The sequence below is a fragment of the Pseudophryne corroboree genome, chromosome 3, assembly GCF_028390025.1.
Source record: "Pseudophryne corroboree isolate aPseCor3 chromosome 3, aPseCor3.hap2, whole genome shotgun sequence".
Lineage (NCBI taxonomy): Eukaryota > Metazoa > Chordata > Amphibia > Anura > Myobatrachidae > Pseudophryne > Pseudophryne corroboree.
In genome coordinates, this window is record NC_086446.1 from 409,527,479 (window position 1) to 409,552,624 (window position 25,146).

The window sequence follows — 25,146 nt, forward strand, 5'->3', positions numbered from 1 at the left end:
TAAGGATATGCATGCTTGAGTCCAGGTGGTTAGATCAAATTAACTGAGGTACTTTTTAATTCACCTATGCTCAAGCATGGATATCCTTAAAACCTGGGCTGTAATGACGGAGTTTGGGAAACTGCTTTAGGATGTTCTGAATTTCTGCAGAAAATGTAATCTTCAGTGTGTTAAGATCTTTAAAGGGCCCTACACACTAGAAGCCATGACCAATGTGAAAGATGAACAATGTGGAAGATGAGCAATTTCCCTTGAACTTCCCGGCGCCCTGACAAACGAAATTGAGTGTAAACACTAAGCAATTTTTCAAACAGTTTGAAAGACGATAGATATCTTTGGAATTCACACCTTTTTTTTTTTTTACATATTTTAATATTGGGAAGGCATTTCTGGGTGTGTGGGCAGGGCTGTAGAAGGGGGAACCAATGAAGTATTATTCACCCACTGTCCCACCAACTTCTACTGTGCCACCAACTTAATAAAAAATTAATTATAATGGGTTCAATTATATGTATATACATATATCTATCTATATATCTATCTATATATATACATATATATATATATATATAGAAGAGAATATCCGCACTATACTGCCCATCAAAGTCCACATGAGATGGTGCTCCACTCCACGGAACAGTTAATTCCAATAAACAGTCATTTGTAAAGGAGGGCACTCACCAATTTTTTGTAAAATAGTAGATGTAGTTTTAATATCAGATCATCAAGTCGACGTTTCGATCACATCCCAGTGATCTTTGTCAAGACACCAAACAATGTTCAAGGCAAAAGGATACCACAAGCAGCATGTCCAACCAATTCACATACAGAGCTATTTATACCCCTGCTAATTGAGCACACCTAGGACACACCCACCGTCACTCATAGTATAGAACAAACTACAAATCTGTGATACAACATGTCTGATAATGAAAAACACGGGCCAGATAAGTATTAGCATCTGTCAGGGAGCTCATAGGGACGAAAACCGCCAACCACATTGTCATAAAAGTATTAGAAATAAGCTAAATTGAGAACCAGGAAATGCTTGTGCGTTCCAAAAAGCCGTGGAACGCACGCGCCAGGCGGAAGTGACACGCAAAAGCGGCAGTGACGTCCCGTTGCTATAGGGACCGTACAAAGGCCGGAGATAGCGGAAGGCACAATACGCGCCCTGTCCATCAACGGCGGTACCGCCCCTGGGTAAAGACCAAACACAGGCGTTGTCATAGAGACAACAATCACAGACTAGCCAGCACAAAACCGTATATTAGAGAATAATACGCAAGTGCTGTCAATCAAAGCCTCATACCAAATCTAAACTAGTGAACAGAGTGTCAGGGAGGTGCCTGGTGGCTCAAAACGCAGGGAAAGAAAAAACTACATATAAATATGATGTTATAAACTACATACAGTAGTATGAAGACATAGCTTCCAATATTAAAAACATGACCTTTAATAATAAAAGTAAATAATAAAGCCCGGGTAATATAGAGCGCACCGCGGCCGACTGGAAGAGATGGCACCCCCAAGATATCGGAGGTGCCACCGATACCAGCCTAGCCCCAGGCGCGCGACACCACCCGGTCAACAATAGATAGAACAACAATACTCACAACCAAAAAGGGGAAAAAGAAGGGGGGAGAGAGAAGGCTTTGCTGTTGGTACTTAGAAATCAGATAATAGTCCTAAAGATTATAGAAAAATGCCATATGGATTGGCTTCATTAAGACCTAACGGAGTAATAGTCCCCAGTTCAAAGATCCACCTGGATTCACGTTGTTTAAGTTTCAATTCCCTATCGCCACCGCGAATAGAAGAGGGAATATGATCAATCAGCATGCATTTGAGACTGGATATGGAATGTTTGTGTTGTAGCCAGTGTTTTGCTACTGGCTTGTCTGTTTTATTCGTTTCGAGTGCCTGGCGGATGGAATAGCGGTGGTTAGCCATCCGTTCACGAAAGCAGCGCGTCGTCAACCCAACATAATAAAGTCCGCATGGACATATGATGATGTAAATCACGTAATCAGACATACAGGATAGCTTGTACTTGATGGAAATCCTTTTTCCACTATGTGGGTGTGCAAAAGAGGAACCACTAGTCATTGACCTGCAAGTAGTGCAGTCGGGGCAATGGAAACAACCAGTTTTTCTCATCGTTAACCAAGTGGTATTAATTTTTTGAGGTTGTAAAGATGGTCGCATCAACAGCTGCCGTAGATTTGGTCCTCTACGGTATGAGTGCATAGGAGGTCTTTGGCTTAAACCTTCCAATTTAGCATCAGTTGCAACTATAGGCCAGTGTTTTTTAATGGCCTTTTCAGCAATTCTTGCATTGGTGTCAAAGGTTGAGGTAAATATTAGTCTGCTTGTGTCAAAGGTCGGCGACGACTTCTTGATACTATCGTTAAATTTGGTTTTTGCTTTCTTAAAGGCATTGGGAAACAACTACTGGTGAGTACCCTCTATCCAGAAATCTTTCAGACATTTCTGTCAATTGGTGCTCTGCAATCTCTGGAGAGGAGTTATTACGCAGCACACGTAGAAATTTAGAGATTGGCATGCTTTCTTTTAGGTTCTCGGGGTGGTGGCTAGTAGCAAACAATAGTGTGTTACGATCAGTCTGTTTGCGAAACAGGGTGGATCCTAGACGGTTTTGCTGTCTAAAAATTGTTACATCCAAGAAATTAATTGAATCATGGTCTACTTGGTGTGTAAAACGAATGGGACTATCAATGGAGTTAAGGTATTGGACCATGTCACAGAACTCACCAGCGGTCCCCTTCCACAAAATAAATATATCATCGATATAACGCCCAAAATAGGCAAGTTTATCACTAAATCTAGGGATGATATATGTATTTTCATATTCGTACATGAATAGGTTCGCATATGACGGCGCCAGGTTGGAGCCCATGGCGGTCCCCGTGTTCTGTATAAAAAACTCATTACCATAGCAGAAATGGTTCTTGCTAAGAACCAACTCGGCCAAAGCCAACAGAAACTCAACAGGGGGGCCGACATGTGCACCACAACCCAGCGCCGTCCAAAGCGAACTCAAACCAGCAGAGTGTGGGATCACTGTATACAGTGAATTTACATCTAATGTGGCCAACAGAATGTCATCAGTAATATCACCCATTTGGGAGATTTTCTGTAAGAAGTCCCCGGTGTCTCTGATATAACTTAACATGCCAGTAACTAGGGGTTGCAGAAAACTGTCAACAAACTTAGCAATCGGTTGCAAGATGGATCTCTTGCTGAGATGATTGGACGACCCGGGGGAGCATCTAAAGATTTGTGGATTTTCAGGAGTGTATAGAGAATTGGACACACAGGGTGATTGACCATAAGGTAGGCAGCAATTTTATCATCAATCCACCCATTTTGAAGTCCCATAGTGATAGTACCATCTACCACTTTTTTAATATCAGGCATAGGGTTAGAGCTAACTTTATGGTATGTCAAGCCATCTGACAATTGGCGACGTATCTCATTGTCGTACATGACCCAATCTTGTATAACTATCGCCCCGCCTTTATCCGCTGAACGGATCACGATTTGATCATTTTTCAACAGGGACTGTAGTCCTGTCCTTTGTTGCTTATTCAAATTGTCATATGGTCTATTCACCCTGTGTGTCCTCATCTCATGCTCCGTCAATCTAAGAAAAGATTTGATACTTGAATTTTGTGAGATGGGGTCAAAGGAGCTGACTGAGTCGCAAAATATTCCCTGAGTCTTAACTTTCTACCAAATTTAAAGTGGTCAACTGACCACTGAAAAGAATCATGCTTTACTGTTGGAACAACAGTATCACAGATTTGTAGTTTGTTCTATACTATGAGTGACGATGGGTGTGTCCTAGGTGTGCTCAATTAGCAGGGGTATAAATAGCTCTGTATGTGAATTGGTTGTACATGCTGCTTGTGGTGTCCTGTTGCCTTGAACATTGTTTGGTGTCTTGACAAAGATCACTGGGATGTGATCGAAACGTCGACTTGATGATCTGATATTAAAACTACATCTACTATTTTACAAAAAATTGGTGAGTGCCCTCCTTTACAAATGACTATATATATATATATATATATATTTTCCTCTTACGTACTAGAGGATACTGGGGTCCACATTAGTACCATGGGGTATAGACGGGTCCACTAGGAGCCATTAGCACTTTAAGAGTTTGAGAGTGTGGGCTGGCTCCTCCTTCTATGCCCCTCCTACCAGACTTAGTCTTGAAACTGTGCCCGAGGAGACGACATACTTCGAGAGAAGGAATTACACAGATAGTGGCGAGATTCATATTAGCTCACACAACAGGCAAATCCGACTAACATGCCGGAACAACTCAGCAACAGCTGAAACAGTAAATAACACAGAACTTACCTAGGAACCAGGCAGTACTGAACTATAAAACCAATGCAGGAAAACGCAGCGCTGGGCGGGCGGGCGCCCAGCATCCTCTACGGACTACGAGAAAAGGATTTACCGGTAGGTAATTAAAATCCTATTTTCTCTTACGTTCTAGAGGATGCTGGGGTCCATATTATTACCATGGGGATGTACCAAAGCTCCCAGTACGGGAGGGAGAGCGCGGAGGCTCCTGCAACACTGCTTGACCAAACTTGAGGTCATCAGAGGCCAAAGTATCGAACTTGTAAAACTTGGCAAACGTGTTCGACCCAGACCAAGTAGCCGCTCGGCAGAGTTGTACAGCCGAGACACCCCGGGCAGCCACCCAGGAAGAGCCCACTTTACGAGTAGAGTGGGCCTTTACAGATTTTGGACACGGCAATTGTTAGGATCTCCTGCTCTGTGCTGCCACGTCGCCATGGCAACCGGGAGGCAAGTGTTAGCGAAGTAACCTGAACGCAGCTGATACTCCGGTCCGGGTTTTTACTGTGTAGTGGTTACAGGCTCTGTGCACGGCAGGGAATCCGGCGCTGGTTTTGTGCTCACAGTCTGTGAGGTCTGAGTGGGGCGTGGACAGCACCTGCTATATAAACCATCCTCTCAGGCTAGGCAAATGCTGCTGAATCTTTGTTTGTTAGTCAGTTCCAGAGAGTTAGCTAGTACTGTGTGACTTTGTATTTACTTGTTGCTTACTGCGAATAGGCCTTGGGATTCGGTACTTCATTCTGCCAATCCGGACCTAGCAGTAAGACTGGAGTCAGTTGTTTGACCTGCTGGGGTTCTTTTGCTATTCTGTGAACCCAGCAGGTTTGCGGCTGTACTCTCAGACCTGCTTGCTTAATCCTCCCTCACTGTGCAGGGCGTCCAGGTGTCAGTTTAGTGGCAGTAAGCTGAACCTGTGCCCTGCAAGTGGGGGTTAGGATTGTGGATACTCTCCTTGTGTCTATATTTCTATCTCTGACCAAGGAGTTTATTCCCACACCCGTTGGTAACCCTTTGGGGTTTTTTCTGTTGCTCTTAGCAACATCATTTCAGGTGCTCCACATGTTAAATCACTACACCTCGCTTCATTGTCCGCTCTATTCCATCTGAGCATTCCTGACACTAGGGAGACACCCTATTCCTGAGCCTTTGGGCTTCTCCGTTCACTTTGTGTGTATTAGTTATTCCATCACCTCCTGTGTATGTTATGTTATACTGTCTGTGAGTTCGTTTGCTTCGCTTCCCTCTCTGTTCATACACCGGTATACTCCTGTTAGCACTGGTGTGCGTAACATATTCAGCAGCCCTACTCCTGTTGAAATTTTGTGGGAATATGTAGCATACTCCTCAAAATACTTTGCAACAGGTGGTCGATCAGGTGCAGGTCCTGACTCGACAATTTAATGAGATGTCCATTAAAATGAACACCCCGCAGGCCGCTAGCGGAGCTCCCGCAGCAGCAGCGGCAAGTTCAGGGGTTAAGGAGCCGAAAGTAAATCTCCCGGATCGTTTTTCTGGAGATCGCTCGCAGTTCTTTTGTTTCAAGGAGAGCTGTAAGCTATATTTCAGGCTTAGGCCCCAGTCTTCTGGGTCGGAGATTCAGCGGGTGGGCATGGTGATTTCCTTGCTACAAGGAGACCCACAGGTCTGGGCATATGGGTTACAGCCTGACTGTCCGTCGCTTAAAAGTGTTGATGCTTTTTTTACGGCACTGGGCATTTTGTATGATGACCCTGACAAGATGGCTTCAGCCGAGGCTCAGATTACGGTTTTTAAGCAAGGGCGACGGCCAGCTGAGGTTTATAGTACGGAGTTTCGGAGGTTGGCTCATGATACCCAGTGGAATGACCCAGCCCTGAGAAACCAGTACCGAAGGGGCCTTTCTGACCAGATAAAGGACCAACTGGTACAATATCCCTCACCTGATAGCTTAGATCAGCTCATGCAGTTATCCATCCGGGTGGATAGACGGCTGAGAGAGCGTAGGCTTGAAAGGGAGACCGCAGTTTCCTTTTTTCCCAAGGGAACCTCAGACTCTGAGGAATATTCCCAGGAGCCTATGCAGATTGGGGCTACCCGCCTCTCCTCGCGTGAGAAGACACGGAGGAGACAGCAGGGTTTGTGCTTGTACTGTGGGAAAAAAGGTCATGTTGTAGTATCATGCCCAGAAAAACCGGAAAACTTCAGGGCCTGAGGGTGATGGGAAATATCCTGTCAGGCCAGAAGTCAGAATTTCCCAAAAAGACTTTTCTCATTCCGGTGACTATGGAGATCCTCGGTCAAACTGTCAAGACTGAGGCCTTTGTTGACAGTGGGGCCGATGGGGTTTTCATGGACCGTCAATTCGCCCTGGAACACCCTGTTCCCTCAGTACCTTTGGCATCAGAGATTGAGATCTGTGGGTTAAACGGGGAACCATTGTCCCAGGGTAAAATTACCTCCTGCACCAGCCAAATTCCTTTGTTTATTGGAGCCACACACTCTGAAAAATTGTCTTTTTATGTGACTGTATGTTCTTTTGCCCCATTGGTTTTGGGGTTACCCTGGTTAAGGGCCCATAACCCTCAATTTGACTGGGTCTCTGGGGAGATTCTTAGTTGGGGTAGTGATTGTTTCAGGAGTTGCTTGAGCCTTCCAGTCAGGCTCTTGCAGCTAAGTTTGCCAGGATTGCCAGGATGTTATGCAGATTTTGCGGATGTGTTCTCCAAAGAAGTTGCGGAGGTACTACCTCCCCATCGCCCCTATGACTGTGCCATTGATTTGTTGCCGGATGCTAAGCTTCCCAAGAGCAGGTTGTACTCCCTGTCACGTCCTGAGACTCAGGCTATGGCAGAGTACATTCAGGAGAACTTGGCTAAGGGATTTATCAGACCCTCACAGTCCCGGTTGGGTCGGGGTTCTTCTTCGTGGGTAAAAAGGACGGTTCGTTGCGACCCTGCATCGACTTCAGGGAATTGAACTGTATCACGATTAAAAACTCGTACCCACTGCCTCTCATTTCGGTTTTGTTTGACCAGCTTCGTACTGCCACCATTTTTTCTAAGATTGACCTACGCGGTGCTTACAATCTAATCCGAATAAGAGAGGGGAATGAATGGAAGACTGCCTTTAATACCCACTCAGGGCATTATGAATATTTGGTGATGCCTTTTGGGCTCTCTAATGCCCCGGCAGTCTTCCAGGAATTCATGAACGATGTGCTCAGGGAATATTTGGATAGATTCTTAGTTGTTTATCTAGATGACATCCTAATCTTCTCTCATTCCCTGGAGGAACATCGGAAGCATGTACGCTTAGTCCTCCAGAAACTCAGAGACCACCAGCTTGGGGCGAAGCTGGAGAAGTGCGAGTTTGAAGTCCAGCAAATCGCATTTCTAGGGTATATTATCTCCTCAGAAGGTTCCCAAATGGAGGGTTCTAAGGTACAGGCAGTCCTGGATTGGGTGCAGCCCACTAGTTTGAAGGCGCTTCAGCGTTTTCTGGGCTTTGCGAAATTTTATAGACGGTTTATCGCTGGATTTTCGTCTACAATGGCCCCCTTGGTGGCACTCACTAAGAAAGGGGCGGATGTTGCTCACTGGTCTTGTGAGGCCAAAGCGGCCTTTGCCCGTCTCAAAAGGGCATTTGTCTCGGCCAAGGTACTGCGACACCCACATCCAGAGCGTCCTTTTGTGGTAGAAGTGGATGCCTCTGAGATAGGTATTGGGGCAGTGCTCTCTCAGATGGGGGTGTCTGATAATCGCCTTCATCCCTGTGCTTACTTTTCCCGTAAATTTTCGTCTGCCGAGATGAATTATGATGTGGGTAACCGGGAATTGTTGGCTATAAAGGATGCACTCGGGGAGTGGAGACACTGGCTTGAGGGGGCTAAGTTTGTGGTCTCAATTCTCACCGACCATAAGAATCTGGCATATTTAGAGTCAGCGAAGCGGCTCAATGCCAGGCAGGCACGATGGGCTTTGTTTTTTGCTCGCTTTAATTTTTTGATAACATATCGCCCTGGGTCAAAAAACATCAAGGCTGATGCGCTCTCGCAGAGTTTTGCTCCAGTTCAAGAGACCACGAGGAGCCATTGCCCATTGTGTCCCCATCATGTATTAAAGTGGGCATTACCCAGGACCTCTTGTCATTAGTCCTTAGAGCACAGGAGCAGGCTCCTCCAGACCTTCCGGTAGGTCTCTTGTTTGTGCCTCCTAGGTTAAGACAGCGAGTGTTCCTGGAATTCCATGCCAAGAGGTCGGCAGGGCATCCGGGTATTGCCAGAACTCGGGAGTTGCTGTCTAGGGTGGTGTGGTGGCCCTCGGTGGCTAGGGATGTGGATCAGTGGGTTCGGGCATGTGACGTTTGTGCCCGAAATAAAACTCCTAGAGGGGTTCCTGTCGGCCCATTACATCCACTCTCTATTCCGTCTAAGCCATGGACCCACATTTCCATGGATTTTGTGGTGGACTTGCCCAAATCCTCGGGGATGACAGCCATTTGGGTTGTCGTTGACAGGTTTTCGAAGATGGCGCATTTCGTTCCACTGGTTGGGTTGCCATCGGCCAGACGCCTGTCTGAGTTATTTATGCAGCATGTTGTGCGCCTCCACGGGTTGCCACTTGATGTGGTCTCTGACCGTGGATCCCAGTTTGTGGCTAAATTCTGGAGGGCATTTTGTACTAATCTCCAGATTTCTGTGAGCTTGTCGTCAGGCTACCATCCACAGTCTAATGGGCAGACTGAGAGGGTGAACCAGTCCTTGGAGCAGTTCCTCAGGTGTTATGTCTCCAAGTGTCATACTGACTGGGTTGCTCATCTGTCCATGGCGGAGTTTGCCTATAACAACGCGGCTCACTCTGCTACAGGGATCTCTCCCTTCCTTTGTGTGTATGGGCATCATCCTAAGGCCAATTCTTTTGACCCCCTGGATTCCACGCCTGGTGGTTCCTCTGTTGTTTCGGTCCTTAGGGGTATTTGGAGGAAAGTGAAGAAAGCCCTTGTGTCTGTGTCATTAGTGACCAAAAGGGTTTTCTCTAACGTCCTAAGTGGATGCTGGGGACTCCGTCAGGACCATGGGGAATAGCGGCTCCGCAGGAGACAGGGCACAAAAATAAAGCTTTAGGATTAGGTGGTGTGTACTGGCTCCTCCCCCTATGACCCTCCTCCAAGCCTCAGTTAGGTTTTTGTGCCCGTCCGAGCAGGGTGCAATCTAGGTGGCTCTCCTAAAGAGCTGCTTAGAAAAAGTTTTTTATGTTTTTTATTTTCAGTGAGTCCTGCTGGCAACAGGCTCACTGCATCGAGGGACTTAGGGGAGAGAATTTCAACTCACCTGCGTGCAGGATGGATTGGATTCTTAGGCTACTGGACACCATTAGCTCCAGAGGGAGTCGGAACACAGGTCTCACCCTGGGGTTCGTCCCGGAGCCGCGCCGCCGACCCCCCTTACAGATGCTGAAGATTGAAGGTCCGGAAACAGGCGGCAGAAGGCTCTTCAGTCTTCATGAAGGTAGCGCACAGCACTGCAGCTGTGCGCCATTGTTGTCACACACTTCACACCAAGCGGTCACGGAGGGTGCAGGGCGCTGCTGGGGGCGCCCTGGGCAGCAATATTTTAATACCTTATGGCAAAAGAATGCATCACATATAGCCATTAAGGCTATATGTATGTATTTAACCCATGCCAGTTATCTAAAACTACGGGAGGAAAGCCCGCCGAAATAGGGGGCGGGGCTTATTCTCCTCAGCACACAGCGCCATTTTCCTGCTCAGCTCCGCTGTGAGGAAGGCTCCCAGGACTCTCCCCTGCACTGCACTACAGAAACAGGGTAAAACAGAGAGGGGGGGGCATTTTTTGGCGATATATTGGATATATTTAAGCTGCTATAAGGAACAACACTTATATAAGGTTGTTCCCATATATATTATAGCGCTTGGGTGTGTGCTGGCAAACTCTCCCTCTGTCTCCCCAAAGGGCTAGTGGGGTCCTGTCTTCGATAAGAGCATTCCCTGTGTGTCTGCTGTGTGTCGGTACGTGTGTGTCGACATGTATGAGGACGATGTTGGCGTGGAGGCAGAGCAATTGCCGATAATGGTGATGTCACCCCCCAGGGAGTCGACACCGGAATGGATGGCTTTGTTTATGGAATTACGTGATAATGTCAGCACATTACAAAAATCAGTTGACGACATGAGACGGCCGGCAAACCAGTTAGTACCTGCCCAGGCGTCTCAGACACCGTCAGGGGCTGTAAAGCGCCCTTTACCTCAGTCGGTCGACACAGACCCAGACACAGACACTGAATCTAGTGTCGACGGTGATGAAACAAACGTATTTTCAAGTAGGGCCACACGTTATATGATCACGGCAATGAAGGAGGCTTTGCATATCTCTGATACTGCAAGTACCACAAAAAGGGGTATTATGTGGGGGGTGAAAAAACTACCTGTAGTTTTTCCTGAATCAGAGGAATTAAATTAAAAGGTGAAGCGTGGGTTAACCCAGATAGAAAAATGCTAATTTCAAAAAAGTTATTAGCATTATACCCTTTCCCGCCAGAGGTTAGGGCGCGCTGGGAAACACCCCCTAGGGTGGATAAGGCGCTCACACGCTTATCAAAACAAGTGGCGTTACCGTCTCCTGATACGGCCGCCCTCAGGGATCCAGCGGATAGGAGACTGGAAACTACCCTAAAAAGTATATACGCACATACTGGTGTTATACTGCGACCAGCCATCGCCTCAGCCTGGATGTGCAGTGCTGGGGTCGTCTGGTTGGATTCCCTGACTGAAAATATTGATACCCTGGATAGGGACAGTATTTTATTGACTATAGAGCAATTAAAGGATGCTTTCCTTTATATGCGAGATGCGCAGAGAGATATTTGCACTCTGGCATCGAGAGTAAATGCGATGTCCATATCTGCCAGAAGGAGTTTATGGACGCGACAGTGGTCAGGTGATGCGGATTCCAAATGAAGGGGAGGAATTATTTGGCGTCGGTCTATCGGATCTGGTGGCCACGGCAACTGCCGGAAAATCCACTTTTTTACCTCAGACCCCCTCCCAACAGAAAAAGACACCATCTTTTCAGCCGCAGTCCTTTCGGTCCTATAAGAACAAGCGGACAAAAGGACAGTCATATCTGCCTCGTGGCAGAGGAAGGGGTAAGAGAGGGCAGCAAGCAGCCCCTGCCCAGGAACAGAAGCCCTCCCAGGGTTCTGCAAAGCCCTCAGCATGACGCTGGGGCCTTACAAGCGGACTCAGGAGCGGTGGGGGGTCGACTCAAGAATTTCAGCGCACAGTGGGCTTGCTCACAGGTGGACCCCTGGATTCTGCAGGTAGTATCTCAGGGTTACAGGTTGGAATTCGAGAAGTCTCCCCCTCGCCGGTTCCTAAAGTCTGCTTTGCCAACGTCTCCCTCAGACAGGGCGACGGTATTGGAAGCCATTCACAAGCTGTTTTCTCAGCAGGTGATAGTCAAGGTACCCCTCCTACAACAGGGAAAGGGGTATTACTCCACGCTATTTGTGGTACCGAAGCCGGACGGCTCGGTAAGACCTATTCTAAATCTGAAATCTTTGAACCTGTACATACAAAAATTCAAGTTCAAGATGGAGTCACTCAGAGCAGTGATAGCGAATCTGGAAGAAGGGGACTTTATGGTGTCCCTGGACATAAAGGATGCTTACCTGCATGTCCCAATTTGCCCTTCACATCAAGGGTACCTCAGGTTCGTGGTGCAAAACTGTCATTATCAGTTTCAGACGCTGCCGTTTGGATTGTCCACGGCACCTCGGGTCTTTACCAAGGTAATGGCCAAAATGATGATCCTTCTACGAAGAAGAGGCGTATTAATTATCCCTTACTTGGACGATCTCCTGATAAGGGCAAGGTCCAGAGAACAGCTGGAAGACGGAGTAGCACTAACCCAACTAGCGCTGCAACAACACGGGTGGATTCTGAATTTTCCAAAATCTCAGTTGACCCCGACGACACGTCTGCTGTTCCTGGGAATGATTCTGGACACGGTTCAGAAAAAGGTGTTTCTTCCGGAGGAGAAAGCCAGGGAGTTATCCGAACTTGTCAGGAACCTCCTAAAACCAGGGACAGTGTCTGTGCATCAATGCACAAGAGTCCTGGGAAAGATGGTGGCTTCTTACGAAGCGATTCCATTCGGCAGATTCCACGCACGAACTTTTCAGTGGGATCTGCTGGACAAATGGTCCGGATCGCATCTGCAGATGCATCAGCGGATAACCTTATCGCCACGGACAAGGGTGTCTCTTCTGTGGTGGTTGCAGAGTGCTCATCTGTTAGAGGGCCGCAGATTCGGCATACAGGACTGGGTCCTGGTGACCACGGATGCCAGTCTGAGAGGCTGGGAAGCGGTCACACAGGGAAGAAACTTCCAGGGAGTATGGTCAAGCCTGGAGATGTCTCTTCACATAAATATACTGGAGCTAAGAGCGATTTACAATGCTCTAAGTCTGGCAAAACCCCTGCTTCAGGGTCAGCCGGTGTTGATCCAGTCGGACAACATCACGGCAGTCGCCCACGTAAACAGACAGGGCGGCACAAGAAGCAGGACAGCAATGGCAGAAGCTGCAAGGATTCTTCGCTGGGCGGAAGATCATGTGATAGCACTGTCAGCAGTATTCATTCCGGGAGTGGACAACTGGGAAGCAGACTTCCTCAGCAGACACGATCTACACCCGGGAGAGTGGGGACTTCATCCAGAAGTCTTCCACATGATTGTGAACCGTTGGGAAAAACCAATGGTGGATATGATGGCGTCCCGCCTCAACAAAAAACTGGACAGGTATTGCGCCAGGTCAAGAGATCCTCAGGCAATAGCTGTGGACGCTCTGGTAACACCGTGGGTGTTCCAGTCAGTGTATGTGTTCCCTCCTCTGCCTCTCATACCAAAAGTACTGAGAATTATACGGCAAAAGGGAGTAAGAACGATACTAGTGGCTCCGGATTGGCCAAGAAGAACTTGGTACCCGGAACTTCAAGAGATGCTCACGGAGGATCCGTGGCCTCTACCTCTAAGACGGGACCTGCTTCAGCAGGGACCGTGTCTATTCCAAGACTTACCGCGGCTGCGTTTGACGGCATGGCGGTTGAACGCCGAATTCTAAGGGAAAAGGCATTCCGGAAGAGGTCATTCCTACACTGGTAAAAGCCAGGAAGGAGGTGACTGCACAACATTATCACCGCATTTGGAGAAAATATGTTGCGTGGTGTGAGGCCAGGAAGGCCCCCACGGAGGAATTTCAACTGGGTCGATTCCTACATTTCCTGCAAACAGGATTGTCTATGGGCCTCAAATTGGGGTCCATTAAGGTTCAAATTTCGGCCCTGTCGATTTTCTTCCAGAAAGAATTGGCTTCAGTTCCTGAAGTCCAGACTTTTGTAAAAGGAGTACTACATATACAGCCCCCGGTTGTGCCCCCAGTGGCACCGTGGGATCTTAATGTAGTCTTGGATTTTCTCAAATCCCATTGGTTTGAGCCGCTCAAATCGGTGGAGTTGAAGTATCTTACATGGAAAGTAACCATGCTACTGGCCCTGGCTTCAGCCAGGAGAGTATCAGAATGGGCGGCTTTATCATATAAGAGCCCATATCTGATTTTCCATACGGACAGGGCAGAACTGCGGACGCGTCCTCATTTTCTGCCTAAGGTGGTGTCAGCGTTTCACCTGAACCAGCCTATTGTGGTGCCTGCGGCTACTAACGAGTTGGAGGATTCCAAGTTGTTGGACGTGGTCCGGGCATTGAAAATATATATTTCAAGAACGGCGGGAGTCAGAAAGTCTGACTCACTGTTTATATTGTATGCACCCAACAAGATGGGTGCTCCTGCTTCTAAGTAGACGATTGCTCGTTGGATTTGTAGCACAATTCAACTTGCACATTCTGTGGCAGGCTTGCCACAACCTAAATCTGTCAAGGCCCATTCCACAAGGAAAGTGGGCTCATCCTGGGCGGCTGCCCGAGGGGTCTCGGCATTACAACTCTGCCGAGCTGCTACTTGGTCAGGGGCAAACACGTTTGCAAAATTCTACAAATTTGATACCCTGGCTGAGGAGGACCTTGAGTTCTCTCATTCGGTGCTGCAGAGTCATCCGCACTCTCCCGCCCGTTTGGGAGCTTTGGTATAATCCCCATGGTCCTGACGGAGTCCCCAGCATCCACTTAGGACGTTAGAGAAAATAAGAATTTACTTACCGATAATTCTATTTCTCGTAGTCCGTAGTGGATGCTGGGCGCCCATCCCAAGTGCGGATTGTCTGCAATACTTGTACATAGTATTGTTACAAACAAATTCGGGTTGTTATTGTTGTGAGCCGTCTGTTCAGAGGCTCCTACGTTTGTCATACTGTTAACTGGGTTCAGATCACAAGTTATACGGTGTGATTGGTGTGGCTGGTATGAGTCTTACCCGGGATTCAATATCCTTCCTTATTGTGTACGCTCGTCCGGGCACAGTATCCTAACTGAGGCTTGGAGGAGGGTCATAGGGGGAGGAGCCAGTACACACCACCTAATCCTAAAGCTTTATTTTTGTGCCCTGTCTCCTGCGGAGCCGCTATTCCCCATGGTCCTGACGGAGTCCCCAGCATCCACTACGGACTACGAGAAATAGAATTATCGGTAAGTAAATTCTTATTTTTGATAAGCAGAGAAGACCCTGCAGCTTCAAATTTGGAGACTTCATCTGGTTGTCCACCAAGAATTTGAAGTTGAGACAGCCCTCTCATAAGTTAGGCCCCCGGTTCATCGGCCCTTATTAGATCACCAGGGTTATCAATCCGGTGGCATTTCAGTTAGATCAGCCCCGTTCATTGGGTATCAATAAAACATTTCATTGTTCCCTTTTAAAACTGGCGGTTAGTAATCCTTTTTTCAGTGGAAGACCTTCTCCTCTTCTGATACGGGGTCAGAGGGAGTTTGTGGTTGAAAGGGTTCTTGACTCCAAGATGTTTCGGGGTCGGCTGTCATTTTTGGTGCACTGGAAGGGGTATGGCCCGGAGGAGCGGTCGTGGGTGCGCAGTTGTGATCTTCATGCCCCCAGACTGATACGCTCTTTCTTCTCGCAGTTCCCCGATAAACCCGGTGGTAGGGGTTATTTGACCCCTCGTCAGAGGGGGGGGTACTGTTAGGATCTCCTGCTCTGTGCTGCCACGTCGCCATGGCAACCGGGAGGCAAGTGTTAGCGAAGTAACCTGAGCGCAGCTGATACTCCGGTCCGGGTTTTTACTGTGTATTGGTTACAGGCTCTGTGCACGGCAGGGAATCCGGCGCTGGTTTTGTGCTCACAGTCTGTGAGGTCTGAGTGGGGCATGGACAGCACCTGCTATATAAACCATCCTCTCAGGCTAGGCAAATGCTGCTGAATCTTTGTTTGTTAGTCAGTTCCAGAGAGTTAGCTAGTACTGTGTGACTTTGTATGTACTTGTTGCTTACTGCGAATAGGCCTTGGGATTCGGTACTTCATTCTGCCAATCCGGACCTAGCAGTAAGACTGGAGTCAGTTGTTTGACCTGCTGGGGTTCTTTTGCTATTCTGTGAACCCAGCAGGTTTGCGGCTGTACTCTCAGACCTGCTTGCTTAATCCTCCCTCACTGTGCAGGGCGTCCAGGTGTCAGTTTAGTGGCAGTAAACTGAACCTGTGCCCTGCAAGTGGGGGTTAGGATTGTGGATACTCTCCTTGTGTCTATATTTCTATCTCTGACCAAGGAGTTTATTCCCACACCCGTTGGTAACCCTTTGGGGTTTTTTCTGTTGCTCTTAGCAACATCATTTCAGGTGCTCCACATGTTAAATCACTACACCTCGCTTCATTGTCTGCTCTATTCCATCTGAGCATTCCTGACACTAGGGAGACACCCTATTCCTGAGCCTTTGGGCTTCTCCGTTCACTTTGTGTTTATTAGTTATTCCATCACCTCCTGTGTATGTTATGTTATACTGTCTGTGAGTTCGTTTGCTTCGCTTCCCTCTCTGTTCATACACCGGTATACTCCTGTTAGCACTGGTGTGCGTAACAGCAATCCTGCCGTGGAATAAGCATGCTGGATAGTGAACCTGATCCAGCGTGAAATCGACTGTTTAGAAGCAGGACCCCAATTTTCTTGGGATCATAGAGGACAAACAGAGAGAGTCACTTTTCCTTTGACGAGCTGTCCTTTGAAGGAATTGAGGAGTCAGTAGCCACTGGCACCACAATAGGTTGGTTGATATGGAAAGCTGATACAACCTTAGGCATGAACTGTGGACGAGTCCTAAGTTCCGCCCTGTCTTCATGGAAGATCAGATAGGGGCTTTTACAAGATAAAGCCCCCAATTCCGACACGCGTCGTGCTGAAGCCAAGGCCAACAAAGTGACCTCCTACCAGACTCAGTTTAGAAAATGTGCCCGGAGGAGCTGGTCACAGCTAGGGGAGCTCTACAGAGCTTCTTTAGTAAAGTTTATTTTAGAGTTTATTATTTTACATGGAGGCTGCTGGTAACAGCCTCCCTGCATCGTGGGACTAAGGGGGGGAGTAGTGTCCACCCTGCGGGGTCTGAGCCACTATCTCCGCTGACAGGACACTGAGCTCCTGATGGGATAAAATGTTCCCCGCCACAGGGGATCGCTCACCCCGCCAGCATGCCGCCACCCCCTTACAGAGCCAGAAGATCAGTGGCGAGCGAGTCACCGCCCCCCCAGCAAGCGGGGAGCCGGTGTGAAGATTGCGGCAACAGGGTATGGAGCGCAGTACTAACTGTGCTCTGGGGCTCAGCGGTACATAGTGCGGCGCTGTGAGGGGCGCCTACACCCTACATTGACCTCTCATGCCTGTCAGGGTCCCGGGATCGCTGCCAGCACAATTCCACAGGCCAGTATAATCTCCAGAAGAGCGGGAAGACAGCGCCATTAAGAGGGCGGAGCTTCTTCTCAGACTGGACCCAGCAGCGTTCAGCGCCATTTTCCTGCCTGCAGAAACGCTGTCAGTGAAGAGCAGTCCCTCTAGAGCAACTCCAGCTATCTCTTATAGTACCAGGGGGTTGTTGAAGGGGGGGGGGGGGGAGGCTGTGTAAAGACTGTGTAACCTATTAAGGTGCACAGTCAGCACTGGTTGGGGTCTCCCTATACCATTGAAAGTGCTTGGTGTGGGTTGGCTCCAATCCCTGTCTAGCCTCCCCTGTTTGTGTGTGGAGTGTCTGTGGTCTCCATTTAGCTATGTCCAGGGACTCTGTGTCATATGCTGCAAAGGATATGTCCTCAGGATGATCTCATTCCATGTAATCAGGATTGCACTGTTTTAGCGCAGATACCAGCAAGGAAACCTGAATGGTTATCCTCTATCAAATCTATGATAACTTAGATTTCTACTAGGGTTGCACAGAATGAATCTGCAACTCAGGTTTTACAGAACTCTACAGCCGTTTGGTCCGGTTCTGTTACCTCAGGGCCCCCCACTGTTGGTTCCCACAAACGTGTTCTTGCCCAGATTAAGCAAGATGACATGGATACCAATTCTTACACGGCATACGGTGAGGGGGATGTGCTGCGGGGGGCCGCATCTCTTGCAAAAGGGGTGCAGTTGATGATAGAGGCTATCAGGGATGTGTTGAATATTGCTGATACAACACCTGAGCAGGTTGAGGAGGCTTACTTCACTGCCTCGCTAACCTTCCCTGCGTCCAAAGAATTAAATGCTATTTTTGAAAAAGCGTGGGAAAACCCAAACAAAAAATTTGAAATCCCTAGAAGGGTTCTGGTTGCTTTCCCCTTCCCTGAGGAGGATAGGAAAAAATGGGAAAACCCACCCATAGTGGACGCGTCTGTATCCAGACTCTCGAAAAAGGTTTTCTGCTGCGGGGTACACTGGGCTCCACAAGGAAAGACATAGGGGGTGTAGAGTAGGATCTTGATCCGAGGCACCAACAGGCTGAAAAGCTTTGACTGTTCCCAGAATGCATAGCACCGCCTCCTCTATAACCCCGCCTCCCTGCACAGGAGCTCAGTTTTGTAGTTGGTGCCGCAGATAGCAGGCACATAACAGAGGGGCTGCTCTGGGCAGCCCTAGGAAGAGCTTTTTGAGAAGAAAAGTGAAGACTTCAAGGGTTGCAGTAGTGTGTACATGTCTTGTGACATTCACTGCTGCAGCTCCATCTCTCCCCAGCGGCGCTGTACACTTCCGAGCCCTGGTTGCCAGGTAACTACAGCAGGAGGCTCCGGTTTTCTTCTATGGTCAGGCACACACGATGGGGGCTCTCCGGGATCCCGTGGCCACTCTTCGGGAGGTGGTGAGTGGGTCCCGCTCACGGGACCCGTACTTTATCGCGATCCGGCGCGGTCAGTGGGAGGCAGGTCACGCGCGCTGGCGGTGGACACTGTGGCAGTACAGGTGATCCCACTAGATCACCAGGGCATGGGTGCAGGTCAGGTTTTCCCTTAAAACCGTTTTACTAGTAGCCCGCAGTACCCGGTGGTTTTGCCAGCAGGGGGATAAGGCTTACACTTGGAGCCCCTCCCCCAGCCCCAGGGCGCCATTTCCAGCAAATATTCCCGCCCTGGAGCTGCATATCTGTCTCTCCCTCACTCCCTGTCAGTGTTTGGGCGCCATTTCTCTCAGCTACACTGTTCCTGGGACTGCTTGGGCAAACCCTCCTGTGGAAAGCCGCCTGGTTGTCAGCGCTGTGACTTTACATGACACTTAAGTATTCTACCTGTCAATTAGACAGTGTTAGTTAAGAAAGAGTGCATTTAGTCAGGGTTTTCTAGTACAATTACCTTGTGATATACATCCAGTTCTTACTGTGCAGTGTTATATCTATTGACTACATGGCTATATAAGCTGGTCCAGTGCAGAATTATTGTTAGTAATAACCTCTGCATTGTACAACTGTGACTAATCTATATGTGTGTGCATTAGCTTGCTGGGTGGTTTCCATTTCGTGTCTCTCACTCAACTTGCTATCCCTATATTCTATAACCTGAGGGGGCTTGGTGCATCAGGTTTTAAATTATGTAGGATTTTCACAAGATATACTCTGATACGTATTTTTCTCTGTGATTTTAGTCACCATATCTCTCCTATATCTCTGCTTGTGCTGACAACACTGCGCAGGGGTTTGGGTAAGAGGTATTGTGCTGCTGCCAATTGTACTGTGTTACCTGATACTGCAAGTTATATCATGTCTGCTTCTGAAGGTAACGATTCTGGGGCTGAACACACTGCCAGTGTTGCTGAAGCCACAGATCCCTATGAGGAGAATATAGCAGCTGTGGGCTCTGGTTCTGGGGGCTGCTTGCCCCCCAGTGGGACTGTGGCAACGGAGGTACATAATGACCCACTGTGGGCTGCTTTTTCCACGCTTCTACATACGCTAGTTAATAAACTAGCAACCCCTATGGGACCCCCTATTCTGGTGCAACCGTATGTGGTCCCTGCAGCTAACCCGCCGTGGGCGGACAATTTATCTGCTCAATTGAAGAAGTTGAACCAGTCCCTGACTACTAAAAAGTCTGACCCTCGGTCGCCTAAGCCCAAGGGGTCCTCTAAGCGAGCTCTTATCTCCTCAGAATCCACTGCTGTCACTGACACCTCATCTGATGAAGATGGCACTTACACTGACCCCACAGATTCTGACACAGATACTACTGATGGGGAGGGTAGTTCACATGTGGATGTTCCTGATCTTTTGGAGGCTATTAAGTTAATTTTACAGATTTCGGATGATCCTGAGCCATCCGTCCCTCCTAAGAAACCAGATAGGTTCAAGCGTCAGAAGGTGGTTAAACAAGTTTTACCTCACTCTGACCACCTAGTGGATATATGTCAGGAACCCTGGGGAAACCCGGGTAAGAAGTTTGTGCCTCAAAAGAAGATGCTGGCTCGCTTACCCCTCGCGCCAGAGCTGTCTACAAATTGGGAAACGCCTCCTCCAGTAGACTCACACGTGGCTAGGATGGTGGTTTCCTCAGCTCTACCTGTCACTATCGTCACGTCTCTAAAAGAGCCTACGGATAAACGTGTGGAGGGTTGTCTGAAAGCGATTTACACCCTCACGGGTGCTGCACAAAGGCCCACTATTGCAGCAACATGGGCTGCAGAGGCTATTGAAGCATGGGCCTTGGAGTTAGAAGCTGAAATCTTTTCTGACCATGCTAGACAATGCTTGTCATATATTGTCACAGCTTCTCACTATAGTAAAGAGGCGGCTTCTGATGCCGGTATCCTAGCAGCCAAGGCCTCTACTACATCAGTCCTGGCTCACCGGATATTGTGGCTGAGATCCTGGTCTGTTGATCTGGACTCTAGAAAAACCCTGGAAGTACTCCCTTTCAAGGGAGATATTCTGTTTGGGGAGAACTTAAATAAGATAGTGGCTGACTTGGCTACTGCCAAAACTACCTGTCTGCCAAGTACCGCTCCTTCTGTGTCGAAGGCTAAAGGTACTTCCTTTCGCCCCTTTCGTCCTTCAGGTAAAGCAAAAGGTCAGGCTTACAACAAGCAGGCCCGCACTTCCAAACCTGGTAAGCCGAAGCCCAAAAGAGCCTGGGCGGCCCGTCAGCCAGCTTCCAAGACCGATAAGCCTGCCGCATGACGGGGCGGGCCTCCCCCTGGGGGATCCAAGGGTGGGGGGCCAGCTTCTAGGGTATACCCAGGAATGCTTGAAGACCACTTCAGATGCCTGGGTACGGGAAGTCGTCACTCGAGGTTACGCCATAGCCTTCAAAAACCGACCCCCTCATCGATTTTGCCGGACAGACGTCCCGTTGGCCCAGACAAAGGCAAACACTTTACATTCGGTGGTACAGACCCTCCTGGATACAGGAGTCATAGTACAGGTGCCTCTTGCACAGAGGGGCCGGGGGTACTATTCTCCTCTGTTTCTAGTCCCGAAACCGAATGGGTCCTCCCGGCCCATTCTCAACCTCAAGGCATTGAACAGGTTTGTGAAAGTTTCCAAGTTCCGTATGGAAACCCTTTGCTCTATAGTTCTGGCCTTGGAACCTGGGGACTACATGGTCTCCCTGGACATACAGGATGCTTACCTGCATATTCCTATAGCAGTGTCACATCAGTAATACCTGAGGTTTGCGATTGGCAACCTCCATTACCAGTTTCGGGTGTTACCTTTTGGTTTAACTACGGCTCCGCGAGTCTTCACCAAAGTTATGGCGGTGATGAGGGTGGTACTCCGCCGTCAAGGGGTCAGGATACTGCGTATCTGGACGACTTGTTAATCCTGGCAAATTCCCCAGAACTTCTCTTACGTCATCTGGATATGACTGTCCGGTTTCTACAAGCCCACGGGTGGCTCATCAACTGGAAGAAATCCTCCCTTGGTCCCTGCTCAGAGCATGGTGCACCTGGGAGCGCTATTGGACACTCACAACCAGGGGTTGTTCTTGTCTCAGGATGCAGTCCTGAAGCTTCAGGACAGGATTCGTTGCTTCCTTTCTCGTCCGCAAGTGTCGATGCAGGTGCTGGGCCTCATGGTGTCAGCATTCGACATGGTGGAGTATGCTCAATTCCATTCTCGCCCCCTCCAGAAGCTGATTCTAGCCAAGTGGGATGGCCTGCCTCACCAGATCAGGTCTCACATGATCTCATTGACTCCGGAGGTCCGTCTGTCGCTGCTCTGGTGGCTCCAGGACCGACAATTGTGCAGGGGCCGTCCCCTCTGGATATCCGACTGGATACTGTTGACGACAGATGCCAGTCTAAGAGGTTGGGGCGAGGTGCTGGAGCAACACTCCCTTCAGGGTCGGTGGACCAAGGAGGAATCTCTCCTCTCGATCAACATTCTGGAATTGCGGGCGGCCTTCAATGCGTTGAACCTGGCCCAGCATTTAATTCAGAACCGTCCTGCTCAAGTACAGTCGGACAACGCCACCACAGTGGCTTACATAAATCATCAAGGCGGCACTCAAAACCGTTTGGCAATGAAGGAAGTCTCACGGATTCTACATTGGGCGGAACGCCATCTACCGGCCATATCGGCAATATTCATTCCGGGAGTCCTGAATTGGGAAGCGGACTTTCTCAGTCGTCAGGACGTACATGCCGGCGAGTGGGGCCTCCATCTGGAAGTGTTTGAACTCCTAGTGGAAAAGTGGGGCCTTCCACACGTAGATATGATGGCGTCTCGACACAATCACAAGGTTCCGGTCTTCGGAGCAAGGACAAGGGATCCTCAAGCAGCATTCATGGATGCGCTAGCGGTGCCGTGGAGGTTTCGGCTGCCGTACGTGTTCCCTCCGGTGTCACTCCTGCCCAGGGTAATTCGGATGTTCAAGCAAGAAAAAGGAATTCTGCTCCTCATAGCTCCAGCGTGGCCCAGACGGCACTGGTTCTCAGACCTGAGTCTGGTAGGAGGGGCATAGAGGGAAGAGCCAGCCCACACTCTCAAACTCTTAAAGTGCCAATGGCTCCTAGTGGACCCGTCTATACCCCATGGTACTAATGTGGACCCCAGCATCCTCTACAGACTACGAGAAAAGGATTTACCGGTAGGTAATTAAAATCCTATTATCTATACAGACCAGACTGCCCGGCTCTCCCATTAAGACCGCGTTACTGTGTCGGGTGCCTCCACAAATAATAATCACATAAAGTCCAAAGGTGCGGCACTCCTATCGGCTTTAATAAAGGACAACAGCAGGGCATGCATGTAGACAACGTTTCAATGCCTTTATTGCTGCAAAAAAGACCTGAATACAATGCCGCAATAAAGGCATTGAAATATTGTCTACACACATGCCCTGCTGTTGTCCTTTATTCAAGCCGATAGGAGTGCCGCACCTTTGGACTTTATATAAAATATATATATGTATATGTATATATTATTGAACCCATTATAATTAATTTTTTATTACATTGGTGGCACAGTGGAAATACTGTATAATTGGAGGGGCAGTGGGTGAAAAAAACTTCATTGGTGTGGCAGTGGACTGAGACGCTGAGCGGTCAGCGGCTCAGCTAGAATGAAACCGCTGGCGGGGAGGGAGCCGCTGCAGGGGAGGTGAGCAGTGTCACATCGTGTACAACGCTAATCGCGGCTCCGTACACACATGCCGTGATGAGCGATGTCACAAGTGACATTGCTCACATTGAGCATGCAGCATGGCCAACCTTCAATCAACGAGCAATGGTGCGCGCTTCGTTGATTGGTAGGGCCATACACACTAGACGATGTGAACGATATATCGTTTACAATCGTCATTATCGTTCATATCTGCAGCAAATATCTTCTAGTGTGTATGGCCCTTAAGTCTTATAGCTAAAGAAAACCCAATAAATCAACAATTGCATCAGATACCGTTATGGATTACAATGATTTAATATAATAGTACACTTAATTGTCTGAAAAAAGTATGTGACCCTCTAGGATTGGGGTAGCAATGACTTCAGTTAAACATTTGCGATAATTGTTAATCAGTCCCATGCATTGGCTCAGAGGAATTTTGGCCTGTTCTGCTTTCAGAACCGCTTCAGCTCATACATGTTTGTGGGCTTTCTTATGTGAGCATGAAGACTCAGGTCCTGCTCCAACTTTTATGCTTTATTAAGAATTTCAATTCAGCGATTCCGTAAATGTGAAATTTCTTTTGCTTGAACTATTTTAGTGTAAGCTGATTTGTGTATTTAGGGTCATCTTGCTGCAAGAGCAATGTTCTGTTCATGTTCAGTAACGGCACAACAGCGCCAACCATTATACTTTCGCCACTGTGTATCATGATTGGGTCAAAGTTTCTATGTTTTAATGCAGTGTTCCTTTTTTGCTAAACTTTTTTTCATTTTAGCTTTAAAGTTCTATTTTATACTCGTTTTCCACTGTTGCTAAAAAAACGGGTTATTGCCGTGATAAGCTGAGAGACGCTTAGTGGAAAAGGGAACCCAACCAGGCTAGCATGCAGGGTTGCTCCCAGGAAGGAAGGGGGTCTTAGCCGGGTTGCACCCAGGTTGGACCCGTATAGAAATCCTGGGTGCATTTTACTGTAAAAGAGGTATTAGACTGTCCTCAGAACATTCTCCTAGTAGTCTTAAAGCTCATCCAGGGAAATGGGACAACTATTTTTGGGTCCGGTATGTAATACTGGCTGTCGGGATCCCGGCGGTCAGGAGACCGATGCAGAAATCCCGACAGCCGGAATCCTGGCGGCAAGCGCAGTGAGTCCCCTCACAAGCTCGCTGCACCCACCATGCTTCTGGCCCTCGCCACACACCAACTCGGGGCTTTGGTTGGGATTCTGCACGGCAGCCTTTCGACGGTTGTCAGGATTCTGGTGTCAGTCTCCTGACTGCTGGAATCCCTACAGCCCGTAAATTTACTGCATCACCTATTTTTAAGAGGTCTGTAGAAGCCCCCTTTCATCAAGGCCTGGCATGTGTTCACTAACCCAGAGGTTATCAAACGCGGTCCTCAAGGCACCCCAACAGTCCAGTTTTTAGGTATATCCATGGATCAGCACAGATGGTTAAATCAAATTGAGGTGCTATTTAAGTCACCTGCAGCCAAGCATGGATATACTTAAAACCTGGACCGTTGGGGTGCCTTGAGGACTGCGTTTGAGAACCTCTGCACTAACCCATTTGGTGAAGAACAGACTTTGGTAGTGAAGATTCTGGCTTATATATTTTTTTCAAATAGGGTCATCCAAACTCACAGCTGATTGTCATACCTTTCATTTACATTCTTGTTTTTAATTATCCTCTTAACTGAAGTCTTAGAGGTGAACATGTTTTTTTTTTTCTGGC